We start from the raw sequence: 25,723 nt of genomic DNA on the forward strand, positions 1-25,723 counted from the left end.
GGGATTAGGGGTCTGGGACAGAATGTAGACTATGAAAAAAGAATTTAACTGCATTATAAATGTATGTCAAGTCTCCTTGAAAGATACGGCTGGGGATAGACCAAAGTAAACTTAGAAATGTGTTTTGAGCTGTGCATGGTGTTGTACACCTGTAATTCCAGCGGCTCGGGAGGCTGAGGCAGGAGGATCAAGAGTTCAAAGCCAGCCTGAGCAGTTCAGCAAGCCCCTAAACAACTCATCAAAACCCTGTCTCTAAATAAAATATAAAAAGGGGCTGGGGATATAGCTCAGTGGTTAAGTGCTCCTGGGTTCAATCCCTGGAACCAAAAAAACAAAAAGAAAGAAATGTGTTTTCTCCAAACACTGTGAAAGTAAAGGCAAAAACAACTCCACATAAACCATGTGAGCTAGCTGAAGCTGTTTGTCACAGAGAGAAGGGTTCATAATTCTTAATATGCTTTACCTCTGTACTGGATTCAAAGCAGTAAGTGGATGGTAGATGGCAGGAGCCAAGTTTCTTGATTTTGGAGACAGAAGTTATAGAAAGCAAAGGGAAACGAACAAATTTTAACCATGGAGTACTAGATTACTTACTATGGGTTACCTTAATATGGGTCCAGATGGAAAGACACAAACAACTAACATTCCTGTGCACACACACATTGGTAAACATGCACAAACTTTTTACCTCTGCTGCTGAAAGCAGGACATTCTGGTGGCAGCAAGCCCACCCAGAGACAGGATCCTAGTTTCTAAGTATCATTTTCCATTAAAAAGAACCAGAGAAACTTGAAGAAATAACTGATTCTGAGGCAGAGACAGAAAAAATACAATCCTTTATAGAATCCCAAATAACTTACATGGTCCCTCATCACCCCAGGAGGTGGACCTTAGTTTTAGCTCCCTCCCTTGAGTGTGGGTAGAATTAATGACTTGCTTCCAAAAAACAAAACGTAGAGCAGACGGGGATGGGGGGATGGGGGGAGGCAGGGGATATTTATACAAAGAAACCTGACAAACATTACTGGGGCATGATGATCGGGGTTAACATGACAGTCATAAGGATAACATCGAGTTCCCAAAATAATGTGATGAGAAGGGCACTTGACCTCTGTGGCATGCTTTCCAAAAACCCATATCCCCATCTAATCATAAGAAAAACATTAGATCAACTACAATTGAGGAACATTCTACAAAATACCTAACGAGAATTCCTCAAAACTGTCAAGGTTATAAAAAACAAGAGTGAAGCAGCCTACAAAGCTACTACAGAAACAATGACTAATGCAATGTGGTATCCTGGATTGGATCCTGGACAATGTCTTTAAAAAGGACATCTGCAATATCCAAATAAAATCTGGAGTTTACCCTTTCATTTAGTCAACAGTAATACATCAATGTTGTTTCTTAGTTTTGACAAATGTACTGTGGCAATTTAAGATTTTAACAATTGAGGTGAGGGCAGAGGGGTCTCCCCATATTATCTGCAACCTTTTTAAATCTAACATCATTCCAAAATAAAAAGCCTGTTTATTAAAAAAAAAAAATGAGGTGAGAGACTGCAAAAGGAGATACAGCTGCATTTAGAAAAGTCTAAATGTAGTCCTAGCTATCTCAGATGTTGAGGACAGGAAGATTGCTTGAGCCTAGGAGCTTGAGGTCAGCCTGGTCTCATTATGAGACCCCATCTCAGAAAAGAGGAAAGGAGAGAAGAGAGGAAGTGGAGGAAAAGAGAAAGATTAAATAGAATCAGGTTGGATTGTGGCAAATAAACTGAAGCAGGTATCAAGAAATGCTTCTAATAACTAGTTATACCATCTTAGACAAGATACCTCATTTCTCTCTGGGCCTCAGTTCCTGGTCTTTAATAGAAGGAGATTAAGAAAGGTGTTCAAGCATCCTCTCAGGGAAAAGGTACAATAGTCCACAAAGGTGACTATCAACTTCCTTAAAACCTTATTCTGCACCTTTACCAAACCCTTCAGCATCTCAAAGAAGACCCAAGCCCTCTTTTCAAACTTCATGCACTCACCCTAAGAAGCAAAATCATTCTCCAGCTTTAATACCCTTGTACAGCTTATTTCCAAATCTTTATCAAATACAAACTGCTTACTGTCACCTCCACTTGGCAACATGTCTAAAATTGAACTTATTTCCCTTCAAAAATGTGTTCCTGTCCCAAGTTCCATCTGTGGTAGGAATAATAATGGTCCCCACAAAGATGTCCATGTCCTAATCCCCAACACTGTGCACATGCGACGTTACATGGAAAGTTGCATACAAAAGAAAGACTGCTTATCAGCTCACCTTGGTACAGAAGATGGCTCAGGATTACTCAGGGGACCTGACAGAATCATAAGGTCTTTATTAGTAAAAGAGAAAAGCAGGATTGTCAAAGACATAGTGACAAATGATGAGAAACTTGACCAACCATTGCCAGATTTGAAGACAGGCTATGAGTCAAGGAACCTGAGCAGCCTCCAGAAATTAGAAAAAGCAAGAAAACTACGGTCTCTCCAGAAGGAAAGAGCCCTGATGACATCTTGATTTTTAGCTCTTCTAATCCCAAACAGGTGCCATCTTAATCTACAGCACATGGAACAGAAGAACCTCCTGGGTTAGTTCAGTCAACAGACTGAATCATGAGACATTTAAAAAAATAAAAATAAAAATAAACAACTTGTAGCTTTACAACACAAATTTTGGGGTGTGTTGTTCTGTAGCAATACAACATGTAACAACATGAATGAATTTGGGTAACAGCATGAATTCAGATCCCACTTCTGGTTCCAATTTCATTACTACTACTTAGCAAATTATCCCAATAACTTCTGGTTCCAATTTCATTACTACTACTTAGCAAATTATCCCAATAAGCTGCATCTCTTGATTTGAGAAAGAACATATATGCATAATGGTAGGAGGACTTGCCCAGGGCCATCATTGGAGCACACAGTAAATACTCAGTACCTCCAATAAATGTATGTCTTGAACCACATCCCCAGTCTTTTTTTTTTTTTTTAAAGACAGGGTCTTGCTAAGTTGCTAAGGTTGGCCTCAAATTTGCAATCCTCCTGCCTCAACCTCCCAAATCACTGGGAGTACAGCATGTATCCCATGTCTGGCTCCAGATTCAGATTTAAAATGTGATTTTTGTGAAAAAGAGAAGGTAATGTGTCACTTGTTAAATTGTGACAGATAATACACACCTCAGTAAATTTTTGCAAAAATTTATTGGGAAAATCTATCTACAAGGTATTAACTGGAACCAATCAAAACCATTTATAAAACATAGAACAACAGTATATTAAAATCCCTATTCAAAAACAATCCCTATTCACACAGCAGTCACTCACCTTGTGCTGTGACAATATTAAAATGGAAGAAACAGACCATGTGAAGGATTTTGCTTATATGTTGAGAGAGGTTCCCACTGGTGACATGGTCAAGAATAATAAGAATGAAAAGCAAAAATAGTATCACTGGAGTGAAGATGTAAATATGTTAATATATGAATAAAAATAAATTATTAGAACATATAATCCAGTAACCAAAGAGGAAAGAAACTGCTTTACAGCTGAACTCCTGAAATACCTATTAGACTATGTGGTTTTCTTTGACATCCACTTGGATCTAAAGATTTCTGGCCATTACAGAGATTTGATACACAATTCTGGTGGAGTCAGTATCTGAACTACTATTTGTATTTTGCTTTCCAATCATTTAACTACCTGACAAAGGCACACAGAGCACTTTGGAAATTGTAAAATTAAAAACAAGTCATAGATAGCATCACTATCCATTTCAGTACTATCCAGTTTCATTCAAAGACTCAAAAATGCTCAGAAGCTTGGCACTGAGGGAACAAAGATGAGGTACAGGGTAATTCTTTCAAACTCCACAAAATCCAGAACTACCTAAGAACTGTGGAAGGTTCCATTTCAAGAGAACACCAGGAGAAAGCTCTAAAAACTGCACCTTCTAAGTGTTATATAAGCCCTCTTTGTTAACTGGTTTAAACATCTATTTTAGACTCTCCCACAGGAGTGCTAATCTTTTTTGCTTGAAATTAAATCCCATACCAATTTTGTGAAACCTGAAAATATTACTACTTCTTAAATGTCATTTTTTCCTGTTAAGATAATGCCCCCCACACACACACCAACACACGTCCCTCACTAACATGAAGTTTCAGCAACCTCAACACACATTTTCAATGCCATTTCCCATCCCAATAGTAAGACACACACTTTAAAGTTGTTTTTCCCACTAATTTCATTTATAACCAAAACAAGAGTTTACCAGCTGATGGACCCAGGTTAGAAGTAAATTCTGCACAACAAAACATAACTGTTTCAAACCAGGAAAAACCATGAAGGGGATATTGTCCAAATTTTACAGATAAGAAAGAGGAAGCACAAAGAAGTGAAGTAACTGGTTCAAACTCGCACAAGCTAATGAACAGCAGAACTTGCATTCTCATGGCTGCCGGTACTTGTACAAAATCAATTCTAAACCAAAAGTTACAAAGGATCCATTTCTCTCAATTGCAAAGGGCCTAAATAATTATGAAAAACAAAAAACAAAACTAGTAAAATATGAATGTGATGTGCCACACATAATGAAGAGCATTTTATGCATGTTATTTAATTCTCACATCAATCTTAAATAAGGAAGAAATAAGGGGGATATTGGGATGCACGTAGTTACATGCTCACTAGATATTAGCTGCTATCTCACAATATTATCCCCATTTCACAAATAAGAAAAGAAAAAAGGTCATGTTATTCCAAGTAGCAGAGACGAGTTTGAACCTAATAACAGGAATCTAGAACTGGATTTAAAAACTCAAAAGTTATTTTGGCTGTTCTCTTTGCCAAAAGGGAGAGAAAGAAGGAACCCAAAAGCAGTCATAGCTTTCCTATATCATGAGATGTGCAACAGCTTCTTGAGACAGGAAGTGCTACAGCTAAAACAGGAGGTAGAGAGAGTCCTGGAAAGGGCCAAATTCAAGTTAACCTGCAAGCTGAACCACCTGCAGTTCCTGAGTCAGCCAAGTTCTGGAAACAATTCCTTCTGGTTCTCACACCTTTCTGTTCATCTTGTGAGCAAAGACACCAACTGCCCTTTTGCTCTAGAATATCTTTTCAAGGATGTTTGCATATGAACAAACCTTACTGTCTCCTTGCAGAGAAGAGGGAAAAATAATGGAGATAATGACTTCCTCCAGGGTGAAAGGCAGGCAGGATTACTGCCCATTACAAAAATCTGGGTGCCCTAAGCCCAAGGCTCCTCAGCTATGACACAAACCCTCTGCAACATCTCCCTGGACCCTTCCATATCACCCGTTGTGGGTAGCAAGGCAAACCACAACATTTGGACCACATGACCTACAAGAAGCACTAAAGGCCTTTGTCTCTAACCCAGAAACCTCCTATCTTTTGCCAGCATCCACAAAAATGGCAGATTAACTTGTTAACTTTCATTTAGAGTAAAAACTCAGCCCCTTCATAAACCTTGACAACAAGCTATTCACTCCTCATCTTTGCTCCCTCAGAAATACCCTCTTCCATATATATATCCTCTTCCACTACCCTCTCCTACTTTTCAGGGAATACCGGCTCCTCTTTAATATCATCTTCTGCATGAAATTTCTCCTACAGATCCTCAGCCAGAATTGACTGCTGACTCCCTGGTGTCCCCAGTGTATCCTGCAAATAGGTTTACATCACAGCACCTTTACAGCTTCATTCCACCTGCTTATTTATGTGTTGTGCCAGTTATCAGTTAATTGCCTGTCAGCTCAAAATTCACCCTTCAATGCACATAATGGATGGGACTGCTTTAAGCATGATGTTAAGCTTTCTCAATAGAGGAGCTAAAAGGAAACTTCAGGAGAAAGGAGCTCTACAGCTAACATGAGATACTTAATAATGCAAAATGGGATGCCCTAAGATCAGAAATAAGGTAAGAATGCCTGCTCTTATCACTTCTAGTATACTCAACACTGTACTATGGATTCTAGCCTAGGCTATTAGGTTAAAAAATAAAAATACACAATGGACACTTGGATTGGAAAATAAGAAATAAAACTATCCCTATTCACAGATGACATGATCTTGTATACAGAAAATCCTGAGGAATCCACTAAAAAAATAAATAAATGAGGTTACATGACACAGGACTGATTCTTATATATATATAAACCTATAGCATCTTTATACACTTGCAATGCATAATCTGAAAATGAAAATTTTAAAATTCCATTTATAATAGCATCAAAAAGAATAAAATGAATACATTTAACAAAAATAGTACAAAATGTATACTCTGAAAACTACAAAACACTGTTTAAAGGAATTAGAGAACATCTAAATATATGGGAAAAAATTTTACAGTTATGGATCAGAATATTTAATATTGTTAGAATGGTAATAATACTCTCCCAAACTGACTACTATTCATGCAATCCCCTCAGAATACCAGCTGACTTCTTTGTACAAAATAAGCTGATCCTAAAATACATATAGAACCAAAAGGGACTTGAATACCCCAAAAAAAAATCTTGAAAAAGAACAAATTTGGAGGACTAAGATTTTCCAATTTCAAAGCCTAATTACAAAGTAATTGCAACAAGGCAGTGGTGGTACAGACATAAAGAAAGGTACTCAGAATTCCATTCATGGAAGAGAATGGATAGTCTAAAACCAAACTCAGTGTCAATGGCCAGCTGATTTCAACACTCAGTTAAGGTCTTTCAGTGGGGAACAAATAGTGAGACAACTGGATAGCCTTGTGTAAAAAAAAATAGAATTGGACGCATCCCTCAAACCATATATAAAAATTTATTCAAAATTACTCTCAGGGCTGGGGTTGTGGCTCAGTGGTAGAGTGCTCGCCTCGCACATGTGAGATCCTGGGTTCGATCCTCAGCACTACATAGAAATAAATTAAAAAAAAAAGATATTGTGCCCATGTATAACTAAAAAAATATTTTTAAAAAATTAATCTCAATGTAGTGTTTAAAACTATAAAACTCTCACAAAAAATTGGGGTTAATATGTATGATCTTCTATTTGAAAAGAGATTCTCAGATATGACATCAAAAACATAAATAACAACAACAAAAAGCACACCTCATTAAAAACATCTATGCTTCAACACTAATAAGATGGTAAAATCCAACATATACAATGGGGAAAAATATCTGTAAGTCATATATTTATAAAGGACACATGTAGAATATATAAAGAATTTGTACAACTGAATTTTAAAATGGGCAAAGAATCTGAATAGACATTTTTCAAAAGATATACTATTGGCCAGTAAGTACTTGACATCGCTGTCACAATGGGCAAAAGGTGCAACTTATGCAATCCAGGGGGAGAAATAAAGAATATCCTCATGCTTCTGCCCTTTCCAATGTTTTATTCACTCAAATCACTGAATACAATTTCACTCTATAGGCTAATGCTAGACACTGCAATAGACATAATCAATTCACAGTAAACAATTCTAGATTAATTCTAAGCTCTGCAAAAACACTTAATCATGACAGACATTCCCTCTTCGTGCTAAGATCAAGTGTCCATCAAAAGTCTCAAGCCTTAGGCTTTAAGTCCAGCAGATGCACACTCACTCAGACGGTGGTGATCAGGTCCATATCAAGGCAGACTTCTCCTGGGGTGGAACAGACAGCTGGCTGAGGAGGTGGTTCTAGGAAAGGGGAAGTAAGGGCTCTCACCAGGGTTAAAATGTGGCTGTAGAGTTTGAGAACGGTGAGAACAACACAGAGTTTCAGGCAGATGAGAAGAGTTGGGATGTCAGTCCAGGTCCTCATCAGGCTCTCAGGCATGTGTGCATCAGTGTCGGCAGGTTGAATATCTGTTCATTTGCTCCATTATTTATACTAAAATTTGGGGCTTTTGCCCCCCCCCCCTTTTCAATCCTTATCAGCTACCACCAGATTTCTCAGGGACATCATTTATCCTACAGTTAAAACATCTGGTCTGGTGGTCCCCACCCTGATCTTTTCGCCTTTCTCTCTTACCAGGTGAGGACAGCCTGCCAGAGGCTTCACTCTGAGTTTATTGGGGGGGGGGGGACGGGACTTGTTTGTGTCTGAGGGCCATACTGGAGGTCTCTGTTAGATGTGCCTGGTAAGACTGCAGGTTTCAAACTAGAGTTTTTAAAATGGAGTTGCTTAGGCTCAGGCCTAAGGCCATCCTAACAATCACTAATCTTATGGGAAATACAAATCAAAACCACAATGAGATTCTAGCATGTACATGAATGTTAAAGCCAATAATAGCTAAACAATAATTTATTAATAACAACAGTCCAATGTCCATCATCTAGTAGATATACAAAATGTGCTATATCCTTACAATAGAATATTATTCAGCCATAGCAAGAAATGAAGGACTAATATGTGCTGCAACATGAATGAACCTCAAAAACACTGAGTTGAGGGAAAGAAGTCCATTACAAAAGACCACATATTATGATCCATCTACATGAAATGTCCAGAATAGGCAGCTATAACCATAAAAGCATATCAGTGGCCCCTTAGGGTTGGGGAAATTGGAGAATAGAAAGGTGTAACTAAAAGGCATGGGATTTTTTTTTCCCCCTCAGTGATGGAACCCACGGCCTCCTGCATGCTAGGCAAACTCTCTACCATCAAGCCCCTGGAGTTTCTTTTTTTGAAGTGACAAAAATGATCTAAAATTGACTGTGGTGATACCTATGAATATTCTCAAAAACTTCTAAAATTGTACTATTTAGACAGGTGAATAATATATGAATTATACCTCAATAAAGTAATTTTAAAGTCACCAAATGGATAAAAAAAAAAAATCAGAGACAGTGATTACCTGGGAGAGATTAAAAAGAAAACTTGCTTAAAGAAAGTAAGACCTGGGGCTGGAGATGTGGCTCAGCGGTAGCTCGCTCGCCTGGCATGCGTGCGGCCTGGGTTCGATCCTCAGCACCACATACCAACAAAGATGTTGTGTCCGCCGAGAACTAAAAAATAAATATTAAAAATTCTAAAAAAAAAAAGTAAGACCTCATCAAGAAGAATATATAAGGTGATAAACACCAAATTAATTCTCTACTGAAATTTCATTATAGCAAAATTGAACCCCACGATGAGGGATTCTTTACTTAATGCACTAAACTTAATCAATACCTGTATAAACGAAGCAGGTGGTACTGCAGAGGACATATTAACACACAAAGGGCATACCCAAGTGTGTTGTGAGTGTGCACTCTCAAGCACATGCCCACACACAAACACGTGTTCAGTCTGGCAACACAGAAGCTATTCTGATTCTGACTACTATCTCAATCAAATTAAACTTCATGACTTCAGGAAAGTCACAACCCCTGTGAGTTTCAGCTTTCTAGTCTGTCAAATGCCTAACCATGTTTTTACAGGACTGATAGGAAAGAAAGGATCTATAATAAGATCTATACATTTGTGAAGGACATTTTCATATCTATACATTTCTAGTAAAAATATAATTATCAGATAAAATTAAGTATTGTAGAACTAAGAAAATATAAAGGGCTTTTGGAAAAGAGGTAATCAAAATATATAAACTTCAATATAGAAGTATCTGATTTTATAAATTATATTCCATGCTTTTATGTAAAAATGAATCCTAATATTATATATAACTAAAAAGAATCAATAAAAAAGAAACATCTGACTCTAAAGATTTTTCAGTAATTCATAACAGTGAAATATATATAATTCCAAAAACCATTTCTGCTATCTTCTCCATAATATTTTTATGCTATATTCTCCATAATTCCCAGATATCACTTACTATTTTGACTTTGTAAAATTTAGACCCATCCATAGCTTTACAGATATAAGAAGAGACATCATCATAGGATGGCATTTACATGGACCAGGGATCAATCAGTAAAGTACAACCCACTAATTACGCCATTTGTATATATATTGCTGTTGGCTACTTTGGAACAAAGTGGCAGAGGAGAGTAGTCCAATAGAGACGGTATGGAATACAATGTCAAAACTTGGTTGGAAAACAGGGCATTATTAACTGGACTTTTCTAACCCCTTTGTAGAGTAGTAGAGTTTCAGACTTAAAGACAAAGGAATGCAAAGAGGTGCTCTATTGTTTTGATGGATGAATGCACAGTAAACATAGAGGAACCAAACAAGAGATAATTTGGATCAGAGGAGAATGTCTAGGAAAAAGATGACACTGAAGCTTGACTTGAAAGAAGAATAGGTGCCCTCCAAATACTCAACAAGGAGAGGGCATTCCAGGGAGAGCAAGTCATGTAACAAGAGGTTTACAGAGCACATACTGGTGACATTCAGACCCAGCCTCCACCATTGTGGTATATACAGTGTCGGGAGGGGGAAACTGGTGACATCATGAACATTCTTATTAACTATGCTCAGTGGTTTAAAATGGGTATAGAAATTAATAACTACCATTTGGGGGAAGTAAATGGCAATGCTTCAGTCATAGGTAGAGAAATGATCAAAGTTAGATGATCTATGAAGACAATTCATGGTAATCAAGATTTATAAATATGGACCTAGAAAAGGCCTTTTTAAAAGTTTAGTAGAGAAACCATGTAAGTCAATCATGAGAATTTGTGGACTCTCCAAAGTGCTTTAACGAGGAACTCTCCGCTGTGGGTGGAATGATGGCAGATCTCTGTAAAGCTCTGCCATCTCTCTAGTAAACAGCAGTGTGGGCCAATACTGAGTAGAGAAGAGGACTTATCTTAGAGCTCACTGCAAATGAAAAGGGCTAAGTTATAAAGGATGATGGGTTGGGGCTGGGGATGTGGCTCAAGCGGTAGCGCGCTCGCCTGGCATGCGTGCGGCCCGGGTTCGATCCTCAGCACCACATACCAACAAAGATGTTGTGTCCGCCGAGAACTAAAAAAAATAAATAAATATTAAAAATTCTCTCTCTCTCTCTCTCCTCTCACTCTCTCTTTAAAAAAAAAAAAGGATGATGGGTTGAAAAAAATAGTAAGTTACTAAAAATGTACATTTCTAATATACTGGAAATAGATTACTGTGGTTATAAAAGAAAAACCTCCTTTTGATGGGGAGTATACTGTTTTTAATTGACCTGAAGGTTAATTATGTTACCTATCTACTTCCAGTATTGTTGTACAAGTTAGATGAATGAAAACACATAAAGCATTCAGAACATACCAGGCACACAAAAATACTGAGTGTTGGCTATTAATAGGCTGTCCACTAAGGAGAGTAGACAAAAGACATTTATGTGCTAGATACAGAATCAAGTTGTTAGGTCATAAAGTAAAAGGTCGTTCACTGGTTCCTGTCTGGGACAGTCTCATAACCTTCTCATGTGAACATGTCACTTATAACCATGTAGTTCTTATCTTTGCATGTAAACATATTTGTCTTATCTGCAAAGCAAATTATTAGCCTTCTGAGGGCACAGGTCAAATAAATAATTGGTTAACATAAAGTGCTAACAATCCCCAAAACTATGAAAACTAAACAAATCCATATAAATGTTTTGAATCAGTATTACACAGGAAAGGGGAAAAAATGCCCTTGTCCAAGGACCGACCACAAGTAGAGGAAAGCTAAATCTGTTTTCAAGAAAATGCCACCACTGCTGCCACCACCAGTTATGGAGAAAAGTAAGTGACTTTTAAAAATATTTTCCCCTCCTTGAGCCACAGGCACTGCCCATGACTTCTCACCCCATGAAACTCTTTCAGCCAACATTTCTTTCTCCTCACTTATTCAGCTACAACTAATTCCAAATCAGACTCTGCAATAGTTGTCATAAATACAAAGGGGTTTAAAAAAAGATGGCTACCAACTCATCTTTTGATAAATTAAAGAGACACTATGAAACTGATGAAAATGACTATGTATCATTTTTAAGTTAACCATTATTATGTCAGATAAGCACTCTAGTGAAGAGGGAGAGCGGATGCAAAAGTGAACAGACCTTCCTTTCAACCTTAGTCTAGGCATATGCACTGGATTCTACAAGGTCTTCAAAAAGAAATTCATACAATGACTATGCCTCTTGCAACTTGGTCACATGCAAAAATGAGGCAAGAAGCACATCTGTTTGGAGCTGGCCCCAAATGCCTCCAGTTCATCTCCAAACTAGGTTCATAACTCCCACCCACAGAGAGAAAGCCAGTGCCTGAGGCAGCACCCAGGGACAAGCAAATTAGCATTTCCAAGGTCAATTGCTGACAGGCTTAATTGTTTACAGCAACTAGAGTGTGCTGGCTGCTGAAGCCCAGTTCTAACCTTGCCTGGCTTGCCCAATACCATAAGAAACTAATTTACCACATCAGTTACAAAATATGAAAGTGCTGTAAATGTGGATTCAAATTAACATATGACATTTCATACAGATGCAAATATTAACAGGATCCCCCAGAAGCACATCATTTTTCATTTTAAGCTAGCTAAACCATTTTGGGAAAAACCTAAAATACCAACCACAATAGTGGTAGAGAAGCGACAAGTCCAAAAGAAATCAATAGATCATCTCATTTTACCAACTAGTTTGATTTGAATACTCACCAAATTGCTAAAAAGTTGCAAACTAATTGATTTGGCTTCCCCTACAATTTCTTGCCTTTCTCTGATAATAACTCACTAGTCACTTTTAATATTGATTACATGTTGAAATATTTTAGATATACTAAGTTTAAAAAAATACTAAAATTAATTTATTCTCCTTACCTTTTGTAATGAGGACAAGTAGAAAATTTTTAATTACACGGGTGGCTAACATTTTTATTGGACAGCACTGCTATATATAAATAATGCTTTCCTTTTATATGTATTACAAATAGATAATTTCACTTATAACGCACAGAAAGAAGATGGAGAAAGAATAAGTCTAGATAGTAAAATAATTTTCAGAGTATTTTTTTTAAATTTATTTTTTACTTATATGTGGACACAGTATATTTATTTTATTTTATGTGGTGCTGAGGATCAAACCCAGTGCCTCATGCATGCTAGACGAGTGCTCTACCTCTGAGCCACAACCCTAGCCCCTAATTTTTAGAATAATTAAATTGGTTTCCACTATGTTAACTATGAACCTAACATTCTGCTTTACCACAAGACATAAAATTTTGTCTTCTCCAAAGGAACCTGATTTTTCAAAAATGACCTAAAGTCTGTGATACTTCTGCTTAGCATTAAGCTAGTCTCAATTATTGCCATATTGCTAGTCCATTTTTCAAATCTGACTGTGTAACTCCTATTTATTTTCTGTAGTAGTCATTTTCATACCCTGTTAGGTCACTGAAACCAAACCCAAGCCTCTACTCCAAAGATAAAAAAGCAGAACCAACAAAAAAGATTACCTCCAAGAGTCTAGAAAAACCCAGATGGTACTCAGATACCATGCATACTCTGTTTTAAAAACCAAAAAGTGACTCATTAAGTATTTCAAAAAGTGATATCCTAAATGTGAACGGGAGAGCTCAGCAAACTGGAGAATCAGCAAGCAATTATTTCCACACTCCCATCATGTGGAGAAAGCATGCCAATGTTCAGACCACTAGAGTCAGGGAAGAAGGAAAATCTGGAGGTGTTGGAATGGATGAAAATGTATGGAGTAAGACTTCACAGTAAGCGGGGCGCCAGGGGTGGTGGAAAGCAGCAGCCAAAACTTTCTTCTCAATAGTTCTTAAAAAAGAAACTGCTCCACCTTCTGGCTAAGGAAGCCAAGAGGAAAAGAAAGCACATTTCACACTTCTCAACATTCTTTTTTAAAATTATTTTTTTAGTGCCAATGGACCTTTATTTTATTTATTTATATGTGATGCGGGGAATCAAATCCAAGCACCTCACACATGCTAGGCAAGCATTCTGCTATTGAGCCACAACCCCAGCATCACACTTCTCAACATTCTAACACTGTCTCAAACACAGCTGGCCCACTGATAGGACAAAAGGACAAGATATTTATATGAGCAATATGTATAAATCCTTTTAAAGTGATTTTAAATACAACAACAAAATTAAGATACATTAACTTGGAATAATAAATACTATTTGTACTTATAATTCATATGATATGTATATTTCTATTTTGTAACAGGGCCTATATCAATCCCTGGTAAATAAAACAGAATAATTTTGGATAACAAAGCCAGCAGAGAAGTAACAGTAATAATCCTGGATGAGACCACTTTGAAAGGTCATAATCTTAAAAGTCCTATAGTTCCTCTGATCTGACAGGATCCAAACATTTTGCTTTTTACAAATGTACAGTAATTCAGGCCTCACACTACTAAATTGCAATAATTTAGCTGTATCTTTTACATAATCCTAAACTCTGTGATGGTCATTAAGACCAATGAGTACCCATATGAAGTGTTCTGATGCCATCTAGTGGCATGTTTCCTGCCATATGAGAGACAAGGAAAGGTTCTCAAGCAGGGTTCCTGGATCAACCGCATCATCTGGGAATCTGCTAGAAATGCGAATTCTTGGCCTCATCCAGACCCACTGAGTTTGTGTGTGTGTGTGTGTGTGTGTGTGTGTGTGTGTGTGTGTGTGTGCATGTGTGTTTCTAGGGATTGAACCTAGGGCCTGTGCATTCCAGGCAAGCACTCTACCATGTTAGGTCAGTGGTGGTGACTTAGAACAAGGCAAACATCAATCAGGCATCCACAGAAATGCCTGTCAATCAGCAGGACCCCTGGCCAGTCCTGGCATTCAGCCAACTCCCCTGTCCAACTCCAAGGGGACAAGGGACTCTAAAAACACCTTTTCCTGTCCCATGTCCTTCCCTTCCCTTAAGCCCCATAAAAGTCCAGTCCTATCAAGCTTCTGTGCAGTTTCTCAAATCCTTCTCCTGACCACTTCGGTCTGATCTCGTCTGATTTCGGGTTTGATGGAGTTGATCGGTCTGATAAAGTTCCACCCGGGAGTGAGTCTAAATAAAGCCTCGTTTGGTGGCCTTTTTAAATCTGCCTCCTTTGGTCGCTGCCAGCCTCATCTGATCTTACATACCAACTGAGCTATATCCCCAGCCCCCACACTGAGACTCTAGAAGTAGATAGGGTCCAGAAACCTACATTTTAATCAGCCCTCTAAGTGATTCTGAGGCACCCACAAGTTTAAGAACTACTGGCTTGGATGATTCTTAAATAAAAATTGAGTGTAAAAAAAATAAGTACAAAAATATTAAGTCTTCAAAAAATAAGTTTAGAAATTAACAAAGTAATTTATATGTCTATATCAGGATCAAAATATTTTTATTTAAGGAACAGTCTTAAAGATATCTACTGCCACATTTATACCTGGATTAACACCTGATCAACATCTAATGAGTCCCAACCTCTGAACACATCCAATGAGCACCTTAGGTGTTTGTCCTCAGAAGACCTATTCAAAAGGGGGACCAGATACCTTAATCAAAAATCAAAATAAAAACAAAATATACACAAAACATACACAATAAACAAAAATGTTTAAATACAAAACGCCCCCATAGAACCAAGAAAGCATGTTAATTCATATCAGGATATGGCATATTACCTTATCTTAAAAGGGAGAGATGCCTAGTTAGGGGCATGGGAAAAGCCAAGGAGGTCAAATATTTTTAAAATTAAGGGTCATCTACCCTAATCACAACAGACATCAGGCAAGTCCACTATACACTTCTGCTCTGTACAACTATGTTACAAAGTCATTAAGTGAAGAGCAGATCTGATGAAGTCTTGCTATACTGTTTCTTTTCCATTTAGATGTTTGAGGAGAACCTGATCACCTTAAATAGGTACTCTAAACAACCAGAGTTCAGTAAAGAACTCCCACAATGTATTCAGATGCTTGTATTGGTGTAAATTCAACTTGCTATTATGCCATTCCCTGGTGAGAATGAAAGAGTGAAACAGGTACTTTTTATAAGTACCTGTTTATTCACAATTAAAGAGATACATTCTTAAAATTTAGAAATTGCATCAGGAGATACATCCCCAGCACGACAGGAACCCTTGGTCATAATTAAGCACCATTCCTTTCTCTGTGGCTCAAACTATGAACACCACTTAGGAGAAGAAAAAAAAAATCAACTCCAAAAAGCTAGGCTTGCAAACCAAAGACTCAAATATGACAGGTAACACAGTAATTACCATGGATGACATAAGCATACAAATGAATTTCAAAGACTCACTCTATTCATTGATACCTATTTTTGGCCTTTCGAAATATAAACGTCCACAAACCCACATACACAGAGAAACCAAGTAGTTAATTCTAACATTGCAGAAGCTACTCACAGTTTGGTGAGTTTCCAACAAAATTCATCTTTTCTTTTTGAACCTTTGTCTACACACAAGTGAGTCAGTGAAAATAAGCCACAGAAAGATGTATCAGGTAAAACATAAATGAGAATAATAACTTTTAAACACAAGAAAAAAATCTCATTGTATTGTCATTACACAGAAGGATCTGTTATGTAGTGTACGGGCATATTTATATGGCTTTACCAGTTCAAATGCTCTGTCATTAGTTAGCTCTGTGATCTTGGTAAAAAAATTAACTTTTTAAGTTTTCTCACTTGTAAAATGCAAGTAACAGTACAAATTTCATACAATTACAATAAGAAGTAGAGAAAATGCTGATGCAAACAAATGCCTGGGACATTGCTAACAGCTGTCAAGGATTACTGCCATCAGAAAGGAAAGATCCTGGAGCTGGAGTCAGAAGAACTGAGTCCAAATTCAAATCCCTGTCTGCAGTTTGGAGGGAAGATAAGAATGTTTACCCCTTTCAGTAAACAGCATGGGCCTCCCTTTTCTTCCCTTACTTCACCACTTCATAAATGGCTGAATGACCCTGAAGCTCCTCCAGTCTATAGGCTTTATAATCTTCAGAGCTTTTTGCCAAACATCTCTTTAATAAATGCAAATCTGCTCCAGTGTGAGATATGTACAGTGATATGCTGTTAATTCCAACTCTCCTTTTGTCAGGGAGCTGATTGGTGATGTTTTTCCATTTCCACAAGTGAGGTCAGTACTCCTACCATGGCCTCTAGATCCCAAGGCCCAAGTACCTTAATTCTTTGACTTAAATGATTTGCTCAATAAGCAGTACAGAGAACCTCTGACAGTAGGGGGTTGTGGATGACTATACATGGAGCCTACCTACCCTCAAGTACCTACAGTCCAGGTAGGCGCTTGCCCAGCATGTATGAATGTATGAGGCACTGGATTCAATTCTCAGCACCACATATAAATAAAAATAAAGGTCCATTAACAACTAAAAATAATTTTAAAAACAAAAAGGGCTGGGGATGTGGCTCAGTTGTTAAATGCCCCATGGGTTCAATCCCCAGTACCTAAAAAAAAAAAATATATATATATATATATATATATATATATATATATATCCCTAACCCTAACTATATATATATATATATATATATCGGGAGAAGTCTTAATTTCCAGCATGCAAAATAGTAAAAACCCAAGTATTATTTACCTAAAGTATTGTCCATGCTTTTCACTTTCCAAATTTCAAAAATTCCAAGCAGAAATTAAATTTCAATCAAATTTAATTGATATGTATTTATATGAGTATACATGTGTACCTGAGAGTTCCTCAACATCAACACTATTTACACTGTAAGCTGATAGTTCTTTTTTTAATATTTATTTTTTAGTTTTAGGTGGACACATATCTTTATTTTATTTTTTTATGTGGTGCTGAGAATTAACCAAGTGCCTCATGCATGCTAGGCAAGTGCACTACCACTTGAGCCATGTCCCCAGCCCAGCTGATAGTTTTTGATTGTGCTAGAGCTAAGCTAGGCATAGTATGCTTAGTAGCATCTCAACTCCTGCAGACCAGAAGAGGGCAGCAGCACACATATACCACACCCCCAAGCTATGACATCCAAAATGTCTCAGTATTGCCAAAGGACCCCAGGAAGACAAATGGCCCCTTTATGTGTGTATGTGTGTGTGTGTAAACACTTCATTGTGTTGAGGTCCCCCCAACACACACACACACACACACACACACACATATAGCTATGCATTTATGGCTGTTAATAGGATACATACCTGGATGGAGCATATACATGATCTGTGGATATGGATGTGTTTATATGAATGACCAAGACAATCAATTAAAGGAAAAAAATTCATAGTCATTTTTACTATAAATTTTAAGCATATTAATCTATTTCATGAATGCTTACTATTTATCAGGTACATATAGGCAATAGCAGGTGGCAGGGGCACCTGATAGGAAGTTCTGCTGTCAGACTGGGGATGTGGCTCAGTGGTAGAGCACTTGCTTAGCAAGCAAGAGTCCCTGGGATCCATCCTCAGCACCATGGCAGAGGGTAGGGGGAATGATGGAAGGAGCCCTATTTCCATGGGGCTTACATTCAGAACAGAGACAAGCAATAACCGAAATTCATAAGCCGATTTCATAGTATGTTAGAAAGTGAGGTAATAAAATTAGCAGGAATAAAAATAAAACAGGAAAGGAGGTTAGAACTTCTGAGAGCAGTGGGAAGAGGGGCAAGTTCTAATTCTTATTATTATTTTTATTTTTTATTCTGGGGATTGAACTCAGGGGCACTCAACCCCTGAGCCACATCCCCAGCCCTATTATGTATTTTATTTATAGACAGTGTCTCACTGAGTTGCTTAGCAGTTCACTAAATTGCTGAGGCTGGTTTTGAGCCTCCTGCCTCTGCCTTCAGAACTGGTGGGATTCCAGGTGTGCGCTACTGTGCCCGGCCTAATTCTTAATTCTAAGGGCTTAAACATGACAGGCAAAACATTTGTGCCCAGATATTCAAATCATGTATTTATAGGTAATTATTTGAGCATACAATCTGAAAACAAGTCCAAATCTCATCAGATTTAATCTTAATAACTGAGGGAATTTACTTGTTTTGGTGTAGAACCATAGGGAGGAGAACCCTGTAAAATTCAAAGGGGAGCAGCCATACTGCTGTTACTAGCTCACACCTCTGCTCTCTGCCCAACCCAGTCTGTGAACCTCACTCATTCTGAAAAGCTCCATTCTCTGAGGAAAGAACTAGAGGGCAAAGCACCTGATTTTCTAACCACTAAGGTTCCTTTCCCCACTAAGGCAATATTAACAGATTATCAACATGAACATGGAAAAATGCTGATGAGAAAGAAGAGGTGATGAGGAAAAATAATATGAATTTTACTCTCACAGATCTTTTTGCAGGCCTAAACTGATATTAAAAGATTGGTTTACACTTTATTATGCTGAGGTCCCACCCCAACTCATGCAAAAATTTTCCTTGTGATTCTTTTTATTAACACACTTCAAATTCCTCCTCCAAAAATTTCTCTTCAGAAGCTCTTTTACCCAATCAACTACAAAATCTACAAAGATGCTACAACAATGAAAAACAAACATTATCCTGGGAAACATGAAGATATTGGCAAGAAAGAACCGAGTTTTTTTTAGAGCTAAACTTTTAATATTCTTTAGGAATTATCCCCACATATTGTTAATATATCAATATTCACTTTTTAATTCTTTTTTTTAAGTGTGTAAACTAAGTTGACCAGGCTGGCCTCAAACTCCTGCCTCAGCCTCCCAAATTGCTGGGATTGCAGGCATGCATAAGCATGCCTGGCTTAATGTATTTCCATTATTAACAGAATATATATATGCATACACACACACACACACTTATGGTGTACAACATGTTTTGAAATAGATTTACATTGTGGAATGGCTAAATCAAGCTAATGAAAATACCTATTACCTCAAATATTTACAGTTATTTGTGATAACACTTAATACTTACTCTTTTAGCAATTTTCAAGTATATGATACCTTATTAACTATAGTCACCATGTACAACAGATCTCTTAAGCTTACTTACGCTGTCTAACTGAAGTTTTCTATCCTTTGACCAATATTTCTACCATCCCCTATTCTCCTTATCCCAGCCCCTTGTAACCACTATTCTACTCTCTAATTTTGAGTTTTGGGTTTTTTGGCTTTTTAAGATTCCACACATAAGGGAAATCATGTGACATTTGTCCTGTGCCTGGCTTATTTCACTTAATGTGACATTCTCTAGGTTCATCCATGTTGTTACAAATAATAGGATTTCCTTTTTATAAAAGGTTAAACTAATCTACTGTGTGTGGGGGTGGTGGGGGTGTGTACCACATTTTCTTTAGCCATTCATGCATTGGTGGAAACTTAGGTTGATTCCATATCTTGGCTATTGTGAATAATGCTATAATGAACATGAGAATGCAGATGTCCCTTCGATATGTTGATTCCATTTCCTCTGGATATATACCCAGGAGTAGGACTGCTGGATCATATGGGAAAGTTCTGTTTTCAACTTTTTAAAGAATGTCCATACTACTTTCTGTAATGACTGTATTAATTTATAGTTCCACTAACAGTACAGTTCAAGGGTTCCTTTCCCTGCACATCCTCGTATAGAAACTACCTTTATGCTTTAAGCACTAGAGAGAGTATAATAATTCTCATTTTAGTTTTAATCATTTTTATGCTTTTTCTTCTCTTTTTTTAATCCACCCCCCTCCCTTATTTTGGATTAGCCTCTGTATATCAGAGAAAACATTCAATTTTGACTTTTGGGGACTTAGCATGATAGTCTCCGATTTCATCCATTTACCAAAAAATGCCATAAAGTCATTCTTTTTCATAACTGAGTAATACTCCATTGTTTCATGTGTGCTACATTTGCAATTTCAATTTCCTTCTTCCTCATTCATCTGTTGAGGGGCACCTAGGTTGGCCCCATAGCTTCTCTAGCAGAGAGAAACAGGTACACCAGTGACCCACAGCAAACACAGGGGCACTTCAGAGTCTATAACCTGAATTTCTGCAATATTAGAATCAGCCAATTCACAACATTGCACCCTTCGAGAATATAAATAACCCTAATGCTAACTTTGATCATATAAATAACTCCTTAACTTGAACGATAATTGTTAACTTTTTAGTCAACACTATACTTCCAATCCATTTGAATTTTTTTCATCTAATGGTTTAATAATATTTTGCTTTTAAAATTGTCTTCATATATAAAATTGATTTAAGAAACACAAAAATTGACTTCTTATAGTTATTGTTACTTACATTGCCTTTGTGGCCACTACCACCATTAGAACCACCTACTTCTAATTACTGCTTCTATCCAATAGTGTAATTATGAAATAAAGCACAGGGCAAAGGCCAAAGGGATTTAACAAGAATCTAATAAAAGGAAACAGTTCTCTAGATGGAGAAATGTACTACAACATAGTGAAAATTCACATAGTGAATCTTCCTAAGAGAAAAGTCTTGAAAATATCAGATGGCTTGTGCTGGTATATCAAGTAAGTAATTAAGTAAGAAATTTTCAAGACTTTTTTAATGTAAAAGTAAAATGAGTACTCCCTTTTCCTAAAATAAGGTGATGCATCCCAACTATTCTCTCAACTAAATGTTTAACCTCTGCAAATGTGAGAGTTTAGCCCTGCTTGAGGACACAGATGTCCAGGCTTGCCTCACATTTCACTCTGAAGCTCCTTCCTACCAGCACTAACTCCCTAATAACTAACCATCATAATATGAAAACTGTGCTTCTTGGATGGGTGGGTACTAAAGTGAGAACAAAGGAAACAGATCTAAAAGGTGATGAATACAAATTTTCAATACATGAAAGAACAGTATATATATATATATATATATATATATACACATAAATGTGCATATTTTTTCCCTCCTAATCAATTCGCTACATCACCAGGGCTGTGAATGGCTGCATGGGATGGCAGAGGGGACAGTGGGATGAGGTAAGGCTAGCTGGCAGGCACTAAGGTCACAGTTAGACAGGAGGAATGGTTTTGGTACTCTACTACACAGGAGAATGTAATTATTATGTAATATTTAGTCATCTATAATATATAGATAATATATTTTTTTCAAAAAAGGCTAGAAAGAAGGATTTTGAATGTTTATACTACAAAGAAATGACAAATGTCTAAAGAAATAGGTATGTTTACCATGACTAGAACATTATACAATGTATTCACATTTATGTACATATGGTACCCCAAAAGTTTGTACAATTTTTAATGTCAATTATAAAAGACAATGGGACAATGTGTCATGTCAAATATTAATTTTTGCTATAAAAATTTGAGTTTTTATAGTTTGGTTTTTTATGTAATTTGGCCATTAAAAACTCATTTAATTTAAAATTGGCTATGATATGCCTTCTTGGGAATTGTTATGTACACTTAGAAATTCTGAGAAGAAGAAAAGCACACCAACAAATCATTTGGGAACATAAGGACATTTTCTTCAGTTTGTGAGTAAATTTTTTAAATGATAAATTATGCTTTATAATATTTAATGATATTAAACCAAGATTCTTTAACACACTGCTCTCCTAACAAGCTCTTGCTGAAACATCCCAGTGAGGAGTGCCCTAGGCTTGCTCTCTGCAGAGAATTTCTGTCATCTACCTCCTGCTTATAAGCACTAAAACTTAGTTTCATAAGCCAATGGTTCTCAGAGTATGATCCCTGGGACCCTTTCAGGGAGTCCATAGGTCAAAACTATCTTCATAATAATTTTAAGATATCATTTGCTTATTTTTCTTTGTTACATTTTGTTTTGCCATATTGGATATTTATACCAATGGCACAAAAGCAGTTTTGTGAGAAAAACTGCTGGAGCCTCAGCGTAAACCAAATTGTATTCCTCACCATGCACTCACTGGTGGTAAAACAGATGCCAATTTCACTTAAGAATGTCCTTAATGTACTAGTACAACTTATTAAGTTTATTAAATCTCAACCATAAGCATAAAGAAAATATCCTTGGGCTGGGGATGTGGCTCAAGCGGTAGCGCGCTTGCCTGGCATGCGTGCGGCCCGGGTTCGATCCTCCAGCACCATATACAAACAAAGATGTTGTGTCCGCCAATAACTAAAAAATAAATAAATATTTAAAAAAAAAAAAGAAAATATCCTTTAATATTCTATGATAAAATAGGAAGTGTGTATAAAACATTTCTGCTGCATATCAAAAAAAGATGGCTATCTCAGGAGAAAAGCTTGGAAACTGACACTTGGTTATCTGGCAGACATTTTCTTGAAAATGAATAAAGTGAGCCTGTTAACTTCAGAGACAACTAACAATATTTGTTGCTAATGAGATTTTTAAAGAAAAAATTAAATTTTGAAGAATTTGTGTTCACACTTATAAATCTGAGAATTTATGACTTTTTGATGAGATCAGTGGTGACATTAATTATTTGTAGGCTTGTAACATCTTTTCAGTTTTCCCATTGTTCTTCATTTTATTATGTCCCATTACGATGGTGAGCTCTGTGAAGGGAGAACTATTTAATAATAGTGTCCTCTTAAGACCTAGAACTCAATTATACAAAGAACAGTCATTGGATACATATTCACTGACTACCTTACTATTCTGACTGATGATATTAAATAAAATGTGTATATGTGTATTTTTGTATGCCTCTGTTATGTATGCATATGTATACTCAGTTCACAAGTATTCTATGCTCCTGGTGACTCTACATCTCTCAAAGCTCTTTATCCCATTTTTCCCCATATAACTTTCTTACAATTTACCTTAAATTAGCTTTTCTTGGTAAATGAAAAACCATGTATTTGTTACAACACTAATCCAAATAATCAAAATAAATAATCCATTTTTTAAAAAAAATTTTTTACTAATACATGGACACAATATCTTTGTTTATTTTTATGTGGTGGTGGGGATCAAACCCAGGGCCCCACATGTGCAAGGCATGCACTCTGCCATTAAGCCACAACCACAGCCCAAAAAGTAACCCATTTTTTAAATACATATTTAATAACTATGGCTCTAAAGGAGGGGTTGGCAAACTATGGCCTGTGAACCAAATCTGGCCTACTGGCTGCTTTTATAAATAAAGTTTTATTGGACTACAGCCATTTCCGCTCATTTACATACAATGCATGGTGGCTCTGGCACTACAACAGCAGAATTGCAGAAGTTTATGAGACTACATGGCTCACAACTCTTTGAAAATATTTGCTATGCAGTTCTTTATAGAGTAACTGCAGAGGCCTGCTTGAGAATACAAACTTTTTGGAAAAATTGTGCTCATTTTTATTTTTAAATTATACAAAGTAGAGCTGTAGCTGTAACTCAATGGTAGAGTGCCTGCCTCTCATGTGTGAGGCACTTGGTTCGATCCTCAGCACCACATAAAAATAAATAAATAAAGATATTGTGTCTGTCTACAACTAAAAAGAAAAATATTTTAAAAAATTATACAAAGTATATTGTGCTTTATATCAAAATATACTTCTTATTTGAAATCAAATAAAACAAATACAAAACTGTTGCTAAAACACCTACACATTTTCAATGTAAATTCTGAAAAGAAACTAATACAATTCCCAAGGAGTATGTGCCCTAGTTCTTCTTTCTTATGGCTTAAGATCTTATTATCACTTTTATCCAGGCCTACCTACCAAAGCCAAATATCCATTACCACCAAATCAGGCGAGGCAGAATTAAAACTTATAATGGCCACACATCAAACAAATGGTGACTTCTGCTATTAGCCATGAGCATGGGACTAGTCCACTGCCATAAACAACTGCTTGCAGACAGTGGGACAACAGCAAAATGATACTGTAATTACTGAAAATGGGAAAACAACTGAAACCTGGAGAGTTTATTTGAATGAACAGTTCATAGTCCTGCTTTTAAAGCCAGTAAAAACCGTATTCATTTTTATTTAAAAAAAAATTCATAGTCTTTAACATACATACTCACAATGTCCTTAGGATGAGGCAGCTATAGACAGAATTAGCTGGCAAAAATGCTAAAACAGTATTATAAACAGACTTCATGTATTCAAGAATGCAGAAGAAAACATAAGCATGACAGAAATAGAAAGGGAAAAGAGTTTCCATTTAATTCTTTATTATGTCTTCAACAACTGAAAGAAATTAAAAATCTGAAATTAAAAATCCACTGGATAGAATTAACAGATTAGACACTGCAGAAGAGGAATGAACTGGAAGATAGTAATAAAAACTAATCAAATTGAGGGACCAGGATGTAGTCCAGTGGTATAGTTTTTGCCTGGCATGCAAAAGGCCCTGGATTCAATCCCCAGCACCAAACCACAAAAAGAAAACAAATTATTCAAATTGAAACCACAGAGGAAAAGGATTGAAAAAATAAACAAACTAAGCCCCACTGATTTATAAGACAATATCAAATAGCCTAACACATACATTACTGGAATCCTAGGAATAATGGGAGAGACAGGAAAAATCCTTGAAGAAACAATAGCAGAAAGGCTCCCAAAATTTGGTGTAAATGATAAGGTCCACAGATCCACAAAACTCAAAGAACATCAGACAAGATAAACAAAGACAATCACACCAAGGCACATCACCAGTTGCTCAAAACCAGTGAATGTCATTAAGAACAAAAAGATTATGTTGCTCCCCTCCATATGTCATATAAAATAAACAACTCTAATCCAAAGAAAGTAGGCAATGTATTTCTAGATTTTCTAATTAAAAAAAAAAAAAAGAGGGTAAAGTCCATCAAAGTTGAACTTCTCTCATTTTGCAGAGAGCTTCCTTCGCTGGTATCCCTAGCATTACCTTAGTCCAT

General features: G+C 36.7%; 1 protein-coding gene across 5 annotated transcripts in view; it reads right to left on the reverse strand.

Annotated features, from left to right (window-relative positions):
* Positions 1–25,723, reverse strand: part of Nsmce2 (NSE2 SUMO ligase component of SMC5/6 complex) — a 223,133-nt gene that overhangs the window by 188,823 nt on the left and 8,587 nt on the right. The window lies entirely within an intron of this gene.

Source organism: Urocitellus parryii, chromosome 7 (genome assembly GCF_045843805.1).
Source record: "Urocitellus parryii isolate mUroPar1 chromosome 7, mUroPar1.hap1, whole genome shotgun sequence".
Taxonomy (NCBI): Eukaryota; Metazoa; Chordata; class Mammalia; order Rodentia; family Sciuridae; genus Urocitellus; species Urocitellus parryii.